At 30.4% G+C, this 16,507-nt stretch overlaps 1 pseudogene; it reads left to right on the top strand.

Moving 5' to 3' along the window:
* LOC142324958 (serine-enriched protein-like) overlaps positions 1 to 13,251 on the top strand; it is a 44,294-nt pseudogene extending 31,043 nt beyond the window's left edge.
* Positions 13,252 to 16,507: the final 3,256 nt, after the last annotated feature.

Below are 16,507 nucleotides of genomic sequence, written 5' to 3'. Positions count from 1 at the left end.
CCTGATTAGACTTGACTTCACAGATAAAATTGTGTAGTGCTCTTGGGTTGATACTTATCAAGTTCCCCTACCTCTTCGAAATAGTTTTGAGAACACTGATTTGTGTTTTCTCCTTAATATTTGGTGTACACATTTTGTTTGTTACAGAGTACAGTTTAATAACCATTTCAGTTTACTAATAAAATAGAAAAAAGAAAATTGACAGATTTAATATGGGAGAATACTATAATAAACAAAACTGAAAATAAAATTTACAAATTAATGAGTGGAAATTTCCATATTTTTATCTTTTTTCTTTACATATTTATTCATACATTTTTGTTTTCTTTTCACTGTGCACCAAAAATTCAAATTCATAATCTGGAGTTTGTTAGTACAAATCTCAGAGTGTGAGTAGAATGGATATATACTTCTTTAGCAAGGTTTTACAACAAAGTAAACTCATATTTGGCCTGGAAGCCGCACTCAAGTGGATTTACTCTAATCAAGTCAGCATCTGATGTAGCCTCACCTTTAATATTAAAATTATCTTAGTATTATTTATTAATAATGTTATTTATTTACATATTGTTTTTATTATTTGTTATTTAGCCTGCTTCAAATCAGCATTTTACATTAATTATTGAAGAATTTGAACCAGACGTATTTAGACAGTTGATTGAATACATACATACTGGCTGTGTTACTCTTCAGCCTCGTACATTATTGGGTAGTTAATTATATTTTTTAATTTTGTCATAACAGTTTTGAACTGTTGGTGTTATAAATATACTGTTTTTCTGGTAACAAGTAGGAAATCATTTTTTAGTTATTTGTATTTAATTATTTAGTCATACCTTACCATATATGTCTTTGCTGATTTTATTTTTCATAGATTTATTTAGATGGTTATGAAATTTTTATACTTATGTATTTTTATTTCGCAATTGTATTTAAAAAAAAAAAAAAAAACATAATGCATAATTGTGAAAAGAACTCAAAAAAATGATTGAATTTGACAAGAAAACTGTATGCTACTGTATTATATGCTGTATGAATTACTCTTCCCCACCTATCTCTCTCACTCCCTCCCTTCCACCTTCCATTCTATCTCTCTCTCATGTATGTATGTATGTTGATTTTTAGGTTTTTCCAGGGGGAAATGTTTAACCCACCAGGTTGGTCTAGTGGTGAATGCGTCTTCCCAAATCAGTTGATTTGGAAGTCAAGTGTTCCAGCGTTCAAGTCCTAGTAAAGCCAGTTATTTTTACACGGATTTGAATACTAGATCGTGAATACCGATGTTCTTTGGTGGTTGGGTTTCAATTAACCACACATCTCAGGAATGGTCGAACTGAGAATGTACAAGACTACACTTCATTTACACTCATACATATCATCCTCATTCATCCTCTGAAGTATTATCTAAACGGTAGTTATCGGTGGCTAAACAGGAAAAAGAAAAAAAAGGGGGGAGATGTTTAAAAGCTAAAAACTGCCAGTGGTGTTACTAAAATTTCCCAATTGATTGCCCAAGATATGACTTATTTCTATCTTTCCACTTCTTGAGATCCTGGCTTTGCCGGTCATCTTTGTAAATACATGTATCTAAAAATTTTGCAGAACACAATCTATAGACTAAAACTTAAACAAATATAGTAATCATTAGATATACTTACACCATCTCTTTGTGAACTTTCTGAATGGATCTATATATTCTCAATCTGTAATGTCCTCATTTGATATGGTCATACCTCTTTTTTTCCATATTCTTGATTGTTTCTTTGTTATTTATTAATTGTGGGAATAGTATCAATAATTTTGCTAGTTTTATCTTGTTGCCATTAAAGATATAATGGGGCAATTGCTTTCTTATTGGGTTTAACTACGAATTTTTATTTTATTGGAGTACTGATGCGCAAAAAATTAAAATAATGGATGAAAAGTAGGTTTCCTATTTTTTTTCTTGATGAATTAATTCACTATAGGAGCTTTGAAAAGCTTGTATGTGGGAGTATTGAAATGGAACTTTGTAGTGAAAAATAGCATACCTGACTAAGGGATATGAATTCAGGACCCCTTGATGCAAGGACAAGATGCTACCATTTTGCCATGGAGATCAGCTTTCAATAACAATATTATTTATCTCATTTATTGTATATGTAATGTTAGCGAACATAATTCAGAACTTGACAGCATATTTTAATCATGTGCATTCATTCTAATATTACGTATTACATACTTTTATTTGGGATAAACATATCTCATATCTCACTGAATTATGGGTAAAATGGATACCCATAATTTGGAGGAAGTTTCAAAGCACGTTCTTTGGATCGGATTTGTATATAATATTTCACTGTCTCTCTGTGGGTAAATTTATCTTTTTCCATTTATTTATTTCATTTGAATTTGATCCCTTTCTCCATGGTGACAGTAATGTTTTGGTTCTGTTAATATGAATATCTGAATGCATACCTAATAATTTTAATTTATTAATTTATTTTTGTAGGTGTTAAGAATGCAGCTGATTATTACGGTTTAGATGAATTAAGACGAGCTTGCGCAGGATTTGTACAGTGCTGTATTAATGTTGACACTGTCTGCGCGTTGTTAGCATCGGCTGAACGATATATTCAATATAAGTGCACAAAGTCACTCGTACAAAAGGTGAGTTTTTAAAATATTATTTACACAACATAACTTTTAAAAAATTGTTTTACTAAAAAATATCTCGACTTTAAAATAAAAAATCGGTAATATTTTCCTTTTTTTTTTTACATTTGTGGCAAATATGTATGGTAGAATGAATTTTTACCAGAATTTTTTTTTAATAGACAAAAGTGAATATTACCAAAAGGAGGAGAGAGGTTACATAAAAACTTAAAAACAATGGACCAATTTTGTTTTAATGCAAATTCATTAAAAATACTACATTTAAACTGTAAATTAATAAATTATTTATTAAGTCGTTTACTTTTAAGTTACATAAATGGAAAGAGAATTTAAAAAAAAGATTCTTGCTTCCGAAAATTACAACTTTTGATAAATCTTAAATGTAAGAATCTAAAAAATAAAAAATAAACATAAAAAATTTGTAAAATAATTATTGACTTTTTATATTAAAATTGTTAGTATTTTTTTATTTTATGAACTTAAAATATTATTGTACAGGGTGATTTTTTTAGTCCTGTTATCCAATTGTTAATGTCTGGTAATTTTTTTCTAAGAAAGAAAAATCCTAGTAAAATTTTTTTACTAGGATTTGAACCTTTGGGTTAGAAAATCACCTGTTAAAGAACTATGGTGATATCTAGACCAGTGGTTCTCAAACTTTTCTGAGTCGCAGCACCATTTCCAAGTTGCAGCACACTTTTTCAATTCAAATTTTTCCATGGCGCCCTCCTCTAAGTAAATGTATGACTACTAGTAAGTAACAGATAAAAATAAATAAAACTCATGTGTCTTCATTATCATTTTACTTTATTAACATTAAATTAATAATTATAAATGTCTTGGTTCAATTAATTATGAAGCTTTTAGAATATTTTGCGGCACCCCTGTGAAGAGGCTGCGGCTCCCTGGAGCATCATGGCACACAGTTTGGGAATCTGTCCTAGACCAATCCAACGGGTCTAGAAATATAAACATAAATGAACATTCATAAATAAATAGTTGAATATTAAAAATGATGAATTATTTAAATTGCCACACTTGAATTGATAGCTAGCTTAGTTGAAATCCAGTTTTAATTCAACTGATCATATTAACTATCAGTTTTACCTATGACAAAGGTAATACATTACCTAAAATAATTGATGATTCATTGGATTTGAAAATACTTATGTAAATTTGTAAGTTTACATTTAGCTTCCTATTAATTTTGGTTTATTTATGATGGTTTTTGTCGGTAATTATAAAGTTTATTATAATCTTGTAATTACTGGTGTAGTATAAAATTAAAAATGATTTTCTAATTTTTGCCATACAAATTTTCTGTAATTATGTAAAATTAGGAACTCACCTCTGATTTAAATAAAATTTTTCATATATCTTATTTAGGATCTAAGTTGTTTGTTAAAATTGAAATTATTCATTGGAAACACCTTTCATTCAAGTTACACCCTTCGTAAATTACACAGAATCGAAACCAAAAATTTTGTAATTAAGAATTAAGCGCTATATATTATTTTTGGACTAAATAGCTGAGGAAAGTTCTTAATTGTTTATAATTATCAGATTATCTTTTGTTTTAATTATTTATTTACTTACTTGTATTTTATTCACAACTTTCAGGTTCTTGAGTTTGTTGACGAACATGGTAATGAGGTTTCAAACCTTGGTTCATTTACTTTATTACCACAGCATGTTGTTCGTTTAATTTTAGCGAGAGAAGAATTGAGAGTTGATGAATTTACAAAGTTTCAGGTAGATTTTGTTTTATTTTAAGTTGGATTTTAATCAAATTTGTCTTATAATAAAATTACATACTTTAAAGATAATAATAAGTGTGATCTTATATATATATATATATATATATATTATATGTGTGTGTGTGTGTGTGTGTATATATATATATATATGTTTGTTTGTTTGTTTGTTTGTTTGTTTGACCCATATGTGTTCCTATACATTCATCTGATTGCAACAAAACTTTCATGAGTAGTTGTGTGCATGCCTTTGAAGGTTTCTAAATTAGTTTGGACTCGCTAGGTGGCACAGGGGTCAAGATATTTCAAAAAAATTGTATTTATGGTCCAATTTGGCTCCTATTCAGAATATCTATTATTTACATAAAAGAAATATTTTTGCGTAAAAGGCAAGATGGAAAAAGGAATAAGGGATGAGGGGAAAAGGAGAAAAGGGAAAAGGAGGGATGAGGAGAAAAACAAAGGTTAAATTTTGTGATGTTCAATTTTTTAATGTTTTATCAAACTTTCATTTACTGAAGATCATGGGTGTCACAACTAACCTATGTAACCCATGATGTCACCTGTATATCATCAGCTATGACGCCATACTAATAATTATTGGCACCACAATAAAAGTGAAAGATCGAAATGAAGCATTTTATAGCGAGTGGTAAATTGCAATGAATATACGATACCTTTCATCATCCCAACCCCCATCGGGGAAGACTTGTGATGATTCTGGTTGCCACTCTCCACACCCACGCCCCCGTTCGCAGCCCTGATGGGCTTAACAGAGGTCGTCTTTTGACCCTGTAACTGATTACATCTCAAAGTAATTAGGCAGGCCTCATTGGGATGCTACCGATGTAAACATTTTTGTAGACATTTACATCAGTGAATTTTGACTCGTCTTAGCCTTCACTGTAGGATTCTTTTGAACATCTTGATTGTCCTACTTCGTTGCCATCTGAACTAGCTAACTGAGTTCGCAGAAGCAGGAACCCTGCGCCTTGTTCTGCATTTAAGTAAGCTACTAGTGAGTAAATGCCTCATAATGTTTGAGGCAAATTAAGTAAAAATAAAACATACCACAAGAAAATGTTGTTCACAAGAGAATGATACCTTTCAACAGCTGGAGTTCCAGCCGATGCTATTGTGTATATATTTACCGGTTGATCTACATCTGTATGCACATGAATTGATACTAATCAATTAATACCATACTACATATGTTTAGTTCAGAGCTAACAGCAGCAGTTCATTAGTATAGAGGTAAATGTTATTGAGCTTTTGTAACACATTTTGTCACAGAACTAGATCACATCCCCACGTTATAATGGGGACGAATACTGTGCGATATCTGTAGAGGTATTAGTATTTTATATATCAGATCAAGTAGTACTTAATGAAATAGAAGCTGGAGATGTTAATCTTTTTATAATGTGGATACAATAAATGAATTACAACACTTTATATATTCAACTATGAAAATGTTTATGACATATACTGTACTGTTGGTTTTGATGAATGGTTACAAAATAGAAGACCATAACAGTTCTGTGGTAGATTACCTGGCTACGTTTGGCTATTTAGAGAATGATAATAAAATCAAAGACTAAAAACTTATTAAAGAAGCCGTAATGCTGTTTCAAGAAACCATAAGTTGCTGATAGATGGTGAACTGAACAACGAAACCCGGCAATTAACAAAGACACCTTGTTGCGGCGAGCAGGATTTTTCAAACTTTTATAGACCCGTTCTATAATATAGAGAAAGTTGAGACTGTCTTGGCATTATATGTTGGTAAAGCAAAGTCTTTTAGATATCGCTGAGAGAGCGTTTTGAGATGTGGTGTGTTCCCTTAGGACTGTCATTTTACCACAACTGAAATAATCCTGGTGTACTGATATTAAACAAACAAGGTAGTCACAATAATGATAGGCGGAAACCATCACTATCTCTAGTAAAATTCGATGGTGAAGGTTTATTACTAGCTCATGCGGTTTACTCTGTGAGAAATAATTCCTTAGTTGAAATCCATATAGACTCTGAAGAACAGTGGGATTACAGTTCCACGAAATAGGTCACACATTAGGTTTTGTTCATTCAAATGAAAAGAAAAATATCACGTACCCGTATTACTCTACAAAACTGGAATTGGATAACGATGATGTTGTAGTTATACAAAGCCTATATGGAATGGTTGCTGCTTCAGTGGGTACAGCATTTACACCGGTGACCGAAAAGGATATTGAAGACAACCCTGAAATATGTAGTTTTGTATCTTCAACTATAATAAAATTTTTAATCGTCAATCAATTTTTTTTCATTGTCGATGAAAACCTAGTATGGATCTTCCAACTTTTTTGTCTGGTTTATTTAGTCAGGCTATTTTAGAATAGCCTATTTTTTCAAGGCTATTTAGTCTTGGACTATTTTGACAGGTCACGACTGTTGCAATATTTAATAAGTTGCCAAATCTTTAAAAAAATCCTCCCACTAGTTTATTTAAAATAAAACTATTTATCTGTATACTGTTCAGCGTGTACATACTATTTGCTCAAAATAGTTTGAACATCTGAACAGTAAATTATTTTGTAATAATTTTTTACATTTATATATTTCTTACCATAATATTATTTCATGTGTGTGTGTATTAAAAAATTTAAGTGCATTTCAAAATCATCAATTTTTTGTCTTAAAATTTGTTTTTCTGTTTGTAATTAATCGTATAATGTTATGTTCTGTGTAATGTATTTTTATGTACAATCAAATTAAAGTTCTATTTATTTGTGCACGTGTAAACTTAAAAAAAAAAATAAAAATAAAACTGATTATAAATAATTACACTAAAAATTGGAAAGTAATACTTAATTTTTTTTACAGTTTTAAACTGTTCTTATTTTGATGACAAAATAAGAGTTAGTTGTTTGTATTATCTCTGATTTATTAGATTATTTTCTTCAGTTGCTCAAAAAATTGTATGTAAGATTTTTATTAATTTTTTTAATTATATAATGATATTTTTGTTGCAGGCAGCATTAATGTAGAGCAAAAAGTATTGTGACAGTAATCAGAATATGGTATTAAAAGATGTTATTGGTAATTTTCTTGAATATATCCAATTTCACAAAATACCAGCCAACGTGTTAATGAGAGAAGTTCACCCTCTTGGCCTTGTACCTTATAGCATTATTATGAATGCCCTTGCATATCAGGTTAATCATTCTTTAATATTATTATTATTACATTTTTTACGTTTATGTTAATATTTTTTTTCAACTATGTGTTTGGAACTTTACTAAGATGTTGATTATAATCATAATATGTACAATCATTTGTAATCTTACCAGTATGTTTCATTCACTTCAGCACAGTTTTATGTTGTCTGTTTTTATTTTTGCCTGTGGTTGGATTCAGAATTTTTATTTTCCCACTTATAGCAATATGGTGGTATAGCATATATAGCTACAATGGTAAAGTATATAGATCAATCAAAAAAGAGATTCTAAAAGGTTGGTCTTTTTTTAAATTTTGTACCTAAGGAAATGGAAATTAGACAATCATTAGAAATTATCTAAGCTATCAAAGGGTTATTAAATTATGTGAAAAATTTTGCCTATGGTTTGAATAAAACTTTGAGATACATTTCCCATGATGTCCATATCATCGTGCTTCTTTGGCCACTTCTGTCCAAAATTAAACGATATCAATATCTTTTATATAGAAATCATTGTGCCAAATTATATCCATTCTGAAGATATCAAGCAAAAAACAGGCCAACATATGAGGGTTGATCAATAAGTATCCTATTTGAAGATACGTGGTGTTGTTGAGGAATTACTACAGTATCATCTGTCAAACGACCTGTACAAAATTTCAGACTGATTCATAGGTTAGTTTTTATTTGACAGCCATTTGTATTAAATATGTTTGGTGTTTTTCGATACAATAGGAAAAAACAATATCGATCTGTAATTCGCTTTTTATTTTTGGATGGAAAAATGTGCGAAGAAATAAAAGCATAGTTGTATTCTGCCTATAGAACCTCTTCACCATCTATGACAACTCTGAGATATTGATTTAATAAATTTAAATGTGCCTGTACATCTGTTTTTGATGAGGAGCGCCCAGGTCGCCAGTGGATGTGATTACTGAGAAAACCATTGAAAAGATCCGTGACATGATTCTTGCTGATCGCCAAATGAAAGTGCACGAAGTAGCAGAAGCTGTAGGTGTGTCATATCGAACAGCAATAAACATTTTGCATGATAAGTTAAGAATCAGAAAGATGTTGGCTCAATGTGTGCCACAATTGCTCACTTTGGACAACAAGCAGAGGTTGTCAACTTTGAAGCAGTGTGGTTGGATTTCTTTAAGCGAAATCCGCAGGAATTTTTACATCAAGTCATCACGGTTGATGAAACCTGGATCCATTACTATACACCAGAGACCAAACGACAATCAAAACAATGGGTTTTTCCAGGCAAATCAGCCTGTTTTTCCAATCAAAGAAGACCAAGGTGGTCCCATTGGCCAGAAAGGTTATGGCTATGATTTTTGGGAATGCGAAGGGAATAATACTAATAGATCTTCTGGAAAAAGGAAGCACAATCATGGGGCAGTACTGCAGTGAATTAGTGGACAGATTTAATGAGAAATTGAAACAGACACGGTCCCATTTGGCAAAGAAAGAAGCGCTGTTTCATCATGAAAATGCACCAGTTCACTCATCCGGAATCTTCACGGCAAAATTAAATGGATTGCTGCTGCATCCACTGCATTCGCTCGACCTGGCTCCCTGCAACTTCTTTCTGTTCCCCAACATGAAAACTTGGCATGCAGCAAAAAAATTGACTCAAACGAAGAGGTCACTGTTGAGACAGAAGCCTATTTTGAAGAGTTTGACAAATCTTATATTTTAGAGGGTCTAAAAAAATGGTAACGTTGGGAAAAGTGTATCCTCCTAAAAGGAGATTATGTTGAAAAATATGAAAAACGTTTTCTAAATCTTGCATTTTCATCTCTAACCGATTGATTTACCCTTGCGCGTATGTATACACATACGAATATAGACATCCTTCTGGAATTTTTCAGTGCTAATATTTTTTTTTTTGTTAGATGTGGTCATGAAATGCCAAGATCTACAAAAACCCCAAGTTTCAAAATTTGACCTGATTAGCATACTTTCTCTTACATAATATGTAGTGCATATTATAGTTGTACATTATTATTGTACAGCGGGGAAGTTAAAAATTAAAAGTTTCATCTAATTGTTTATGGTAGATGATTTATTTTTTGTTTAAAAAAGCCTTCCACTTAAGTTATATAGAAAAACTTATAATAGGAGAAGAAGTTTATCTATGAAATAAAAAATAATTAATCCATTTGATGAAGAGTAAGCCTTGAATGCATATAAAAATATAATTACAGATAGAATTGAGGACCTCCTCCTTCTGTTAGTGGTTATAAATAATTTTCCCAAATTTCAGACTTTGTTCACACACAGCAGTAATCACTTAATGTCATTGCTCTGCATGTCTTTTTTTATATTTTTATAAAGATTTCTCACTTTTTTTGTTTCTTGTGAATGGCCTTTAAGTCATACCAATAGTGTTTTTCTATTAATCCACTCATATTAACCAACTGGATTGTTATAGAGGGCACCTCTTTATCACAAATCAGCTGATTTCGAAGTTTGAAATCCTAGCAAAGGCAGTTTTATACAAATTTGAATACTGGTGTTCATGGTGGTTGGGTTTCAGTTAACCAAACATCTCAGGAATGGTCAACCTGAGACTGTGTAAGATAACACGTTATTTACATTTACACATATCATTCTCATTCATCCTCTGAAGTAATACCTTATGGTAGTTTCAGAGGCTAAATATAAAGATTGATCCACTCATATTTTAACTAAAAATATAAAAAAATAAAATTTTCATTAAAAAAAGATATGATAATTATAATGCTTTTTCAGTTATTCTTAATTTTATTTTTATTCTGAAATCTGTAGAAAATTAATTGTTAATTAATAACTAGTTATCATTTTAATTATATTTACTTACTAGGGTTGTCCCTAAAAATAATGCACCATTCTTCAGGATTCAAAGAAAATTTATTTGTACACCAAATCAAGTTAACAGCCCTTGATTATAGTACACCGATCGTTTCCCAAGCATAATTGATAAAAATATTACCGAAAGAACTCGCAATATGTAGGCATAATTGAAACAACACTATCATATTTTTCTGCATGTAGTTCTGGTTTCAAAACCTTCCAAATGGAGTTTCTCTAGTAAGCACTCGTCACACTAACACTATTTGGCACCTTGTCCCCAACAGTAATATACTCTTTATTGTAAATGAAAATCATTATTTGTTTCACTTTTGACTGCATGTAATGAAATTTCTTTGGTCTCTGAGAATGTTGACTTTTTCAAATGCTTTATGAATTCAGTTCAGGTTTGAAATGACGTATCTATGTTTCATCAGGAGTAATTATTCTATTAAAAAACTGCTTGCCTTCCCTTACATAATGTGTAAACAGTTCTTGTGCAGTTTCAAGGATACATTCCTTTTGGTGTCTTCATTAGTCTTGTGTGGTACCCACGTGCTCTGAATTTTTTTTTGTGCTAATGTTCTGTTAAAATGTGGTGAATACTATTTTAATATAATATTTTATGGTATTCTGGTTTGATTTTTGATTTCTCTTGTCGTGTGATGGTCTTCGTCGATCATTGTGGTAACATTAGCGATTCTTGTGTTGTTTATATAAGTAGACGATCAGCCAAAGCATGGCTCATCTGGTATATTTCTTCTTTTCAACTTAAACTTTTTATATAATGGTATATTGTGCTGCAATCTACAGTATCATCACAACATCCTTCCTGTAACAATTTGTAAATTGTTGGCACAGTATTGTGTCTTAAAGTTTCGATTTTTAATATGCAATTGCTTGAATTCTTTTATACAAGTGATTTTTTAGTCCTGTTACCCAATTGTTAATGTCTGGTCATATTTTTTCTAAGAAAGGGAAATTTTGTTTTAGTGACACGAAGTTGGTAATACTACTCAACCGGTATAGATACGGCAGTGTGAGTTGATTCTCGTTGATCTGTGTAAACTTTTGTGCCATTTTCGGTTGTGTTATGAACAGAATGTCTTTTACCATAGAACAATGAGTTTTCATTCTTGAACAATATTTTGCTACGAAATCGTACGCTAGTGTAAAAGAATCATTTCAAATTAAATTTGTTGGTCCTTCGCCAGAAAAAATTCAATTTCTAGGCTAGCAAACCGATTTTGAGAGACAGGTAGTGTTTGCGACAGAAAACGTAGTGGTCGACCAGCTCGCTTGACAGATGATGTTTTAAAGAATGTGAAAACAAGATTGCTCAATTCTTCACGGAAATGTTTATGAAAACTTTCCACACAAGTCGGTTTGTCATATTCGAGTGTTCAGAAAGCTGCTAAAAAATTGAAATTGTATCCGTATCGCGTACGATTAGTCCAAGAGCTTCAGCCTCCAGATTAAAACAAGCGATTGCAATATTGCTGTTCATTTAGGTCTCTCGTAAACGATAATGGAATCAAATTTTTTAAACAGTGTTCTTTAGTGATGAAGCTTGGATCCATCTCGATGGTTATGTAAACAGTCAAAACTGTCGAATCTGGGCGGTTGAAAATCCTAATGCTTTACAAGACAAATCTTTGCATCCTGAAAAAATTGGTGTGTTGTGTGCGATATCTCGTCATCCTATAGTCGGACCCGTATTCTTCAAACAGACAATAGATGGTGAAGTATACAGGAATATTGTGCGCCAATTTGTGTCCCTCCTGGAACCTCAAGAACGGTATTGCTGGTTTCAGCAAGACGGCGCTACATGCCACAATCTCGAGAAACCATGGATTTTCTGCAAGAAAATCGATGATAATTTGATGATCGAATAATAAGTAAGGGCTTATGGCCTCCAAGGTCCTCTGACCTCACATCTCCTGACTACTTTTTGTGGGGCTATATTAAGTCCGAGGCCTTCAAAAACAATCCTCACACTGTTGATGAACTTAAAGTCAATATTACAGACTTAATCACGAATATTTAGAATGCAACTCTTAAAAAGGTTTCTGCTAATATGCTGAAAAGAGTCCGTGCGTGTATAATCGCAAGGGGTGGGCATTTTGAGCATGTTCTTTAACAATTATGTAAGTAATAGATTTTTATTAAATCTCTTCTGTAAGTAACAAATACATTTTTTATTCCACCTAAATTTTCCTTTCTTAAATTACATTTAATATTGGGTAACAGGACTAAAATATCATTCTGTATAACCTGAGTGTTTTCCTCCATCATCTTCAGACTGCTCTGACGTTGTTATGCTCGCAGTAAACCCTGAACAACTTATATAGTCTACTTTGTGATGCTTTAGACTATATACTGTCGATTGCAGTGTGTTGTTACATGTCTTCGTTTGAACGTGCATGCATACAATGCATTACTTTTGGGACAACTCTAGTATTAAATAGTCTTTTATTTTACGTATATTTTTCTCTTTTAAACGATTTTTGTCAGTGATTTGTTTTTGCAGGCAGACCCAACAAGTGTCGACCCCGGGAAGCTCTCCCCCAACCGAGTAAGACGATCAGCTCAGGGCCGATCAATGTCTGTCCAAAGTTCATTAGACCCATACGGCAGCAATACAACATTATCTTCAAGTGGCAGCTCTGAAATGGTCAGTAGTGAAGGAGCTAATAAACACTCTAGCAACTAAAATTAAAATTAAAAAATAAAATAAAAATAGTCTAAAAATGATTACTATTTTTAAAAAAATTTAGTATTGAATTTATTCAAATAATTATTAAAAAATAAATATGAGCAAATTAATTATATTAAATTAGTAATAATAAACCTATTATTAATAAATTTTATTAGATCAAATTTATATGATTTTATTATCATACCAAATAATTTCATTATAATTATTTTTAATCCTGTTAATTAAGGGCTTACAAATAACTTGTAATTTTATCTAAATATTAATAGTTTTGTATTATTCTTAATATTAAGAAAAACAAAAAAATACACATTAAGTCTAATCATCAGTTATATAAATTGCCTTTGACATGAATTGATCTAAATGACAGTTACTTTTATTATCATTTTTTAATATTTAAGTTAGGTAAATAAAATAATTTATTTTCTGCTGGAAAACAATTAATCTGTATTAACATATTTGCATTATAACAAATTTTTATTGGTTTTACCAAATGACTTTGTAAGTAACTGACAACAGTATTGTTAAACATTTCCGATAATTTTAAGCTATAGAGCTTAAAATTAGTTTTAACAATTTAACAGTAATGAAATTTTAACTATTTTCCTATTTTCTTATCAAAAAAGAAATAAAGAAAAAGATTTCTTTAAATAAAAATATTTTATTATTATTTGTTCAACCATAAAATTAGTAAAAATTTAATCCTGTTAACACTGTCTAGATTGAATTTGTTACAATCTTTCAACAAAAAGATAAATTATAAAAACATCCAATTTGTTTGGTCAATTGATAATAGGACACTGTTATAGACTTCTGCAATTGATTACACAAAGAAAGATTGACGGAAAGCGAGATATATATGATGGTGAATATCATAGCTGCTCAACCTTAGAGAATGATTTAATTATTTAGAGTTATAAGTAAGATAAAAATAACAATATGATTATCAACCTTTGTTATGATTCATTAAGAAAAAGAAAGATTAGCTATGATTTAGTAAGGAATGAAAACATGACTGCCGAAAACATTATTATTAAACGTTATTATTATAGTATCAGATTCTATAAATTCTCTCAGAAAAAATTACATTGTGGTTCAAAATATTATACCCAATATTTTCTTAATCAATAGGGCCTGCTTGATTTTTTGTAATTTGTTAACTAAACGAGTGTGATTCCACCGCTTATACTGTCTTAGGCTGTTTGTTCAAGAAACTTTAATCATGTCTCATCACCAGACATAATTCTGTTAATATATTCATCCCTTGTTGTTGTAAGACTGAATGATTGTCATGAATAGAATAAAATAATAAAAAATGACAATCCTTTGAGTTTTATCTGTAAATTTTATCAATCTTACTTAAGTTATAGAAATACAATCTGCTTTTCATTATTCTCATGTGACGATTTGGTAATAATATTTGTGAGTCACTTGAGAGTTCTGAAATCATTAAATATTTTGATCTGTGATATATTGAACTATTTAAGAACGTTATCACTAAGTGTTGTGTTCTTTACTTACTTTTTCATGAAAATCTAAGTGGCTCTTTTTTAATTTCTCATCAGTTTTGTCACACAATATTATTACTATTCAGTGGTAATGTACCCTTACATTTGTAAAAAAAACAAAACATTCATGTTTTATCATCCGCTCTTTTATTAGCTTTGAACAGAATGGTAGGCTGTGATGGGTTGTAAAAAAATGATAGAATGATAATAGCTCTAGTAAAGGCAGTTACTTTTAAACTGATTTGAATACTAGATTGTGGATACCAGTGTTCTTTGATGGTTGGGTTTCAATTAACCACACATCTAAGGATTGGTCGACCTGAGATTGTACAAAACTACATTTATATCCTCTGAAGTAATATCTAATGGTGGTTCCACAGGCTAAACAGAAAAAAAGAGAAAATAATGATAATGGCTACTTTATATTCATTGTGTTGTTGCTATGGCAACCGGTTTATTTTCAATATCTAATTGTAAGTTAATTTTGGGATAGACATCATATTTTTTTTTTTTTATAAGATAAGAACTTTGTTGTATATATATATATCAGTATTTCTCACTAATTACAAAAAAAGAAATTATGTTTTTTGGGGTGTTTTAAGTTTACTAATCAACTTTACAAGCTGCAGTAGTATTAAATAAAATTAAAGACATTACTTCTTATATTAATGTATATCATTATAATTTTATTTAAATATTTTTACACTAGTCTTTTTAAAGTTACTTTTTTTAATATATGTTAAAAAATCTTGTAGTATTTATCATTTAAATGAGAAATAATTGTCTTATATTGTGTAATTACAGTAATTCTCTTCAATCAGAATTGGGCCTACTGGTAATTTGATAATAAGATTAATATTTTTTTTTGTATAAATAATATATACTTATTTAATATATATATTTATATTATAAAAATAGTTTATTTACATTTAAAATTTACTATAACACAGTAGAAACCTGGTAGTCTGAACTTGAATTCTTACTAGTGAAAATCTGCATTAATCAGAAGTTATATCAATTTTTATGTAATTGCAATAAATGAATCTAATAATTATAATAGTAAAATTATAAAAAATGACAATCTAACAGTTAAAATAATGTATAGGAAAAAAACAAAAATGGGATATTATGTGTTATATATATATATATATATACAGAAAGCACTACATATATTAAAAATATCTGTATTTTATATTCTATGAAGTTGTTTTAATTATAAGCAACAAACTTTTCGCAACATTTATAAAACTTATGCAAACATTGCTGGAGTTAGTTTTTGTAGATTTTCTTAAAATTTTTTAATAGTAATGATTGATTGGCACAACCTTGTATAATTTTTTTAATTAAGAAAGAAGAAAGAGCCAAGTAAGAATTAGCTGATCCCTAGTCAAGAATGTTGTGGAACTTTTCAAGTTCTACAAGAACTTCTTGATGTTATTTAAAAGCGTTGATTTAAAATTTTTTAGGTTGTTAAATTTTTACACAGATTTGAATACTAGATCATGGATACCGGTGTTTTTTGGTGGTTGGGTTTCAATCAACCACACATCTTAGGAATGGTTGAACTGAAACTGTTTAAGACTACACTTCATCTTATGCCTCTACCTATGATCCCACATGGGGCTTCAGTATGTAGCAATTCTCTAAGAATCAGTAAATGGTTCTACCTTGTGCACCAAGTCAGTTGGGTGAAATGTAATTGGTGCATTCCTGATGAAAATCTATTGTTCTTGGCATCCCTATGGAAACAGGAGGTGGTCAGTTTATTCGCATGTCCCTCAGGCAGTCCAAACTTTGATTGAAGACTGAAAATACTGGTCAATAAATAGTACTA

Source organism: Lycorma delicatula, chromosome 5 (assembly GCF_047948215.1).
Source record: "Lycorma delicatula isolate Av1 chromosome 5, ASM4794821v1, whole genome shotgun sequence".
NCBI lineage: Eukaryota > Metazoa > Arthropoda > Insecta > Hemiptera > Fulgoridae > Lycorma > Lycorma delicatula.
This window is presented reverse-complemented; position numbering and strand designations above follow the sequence as displayed.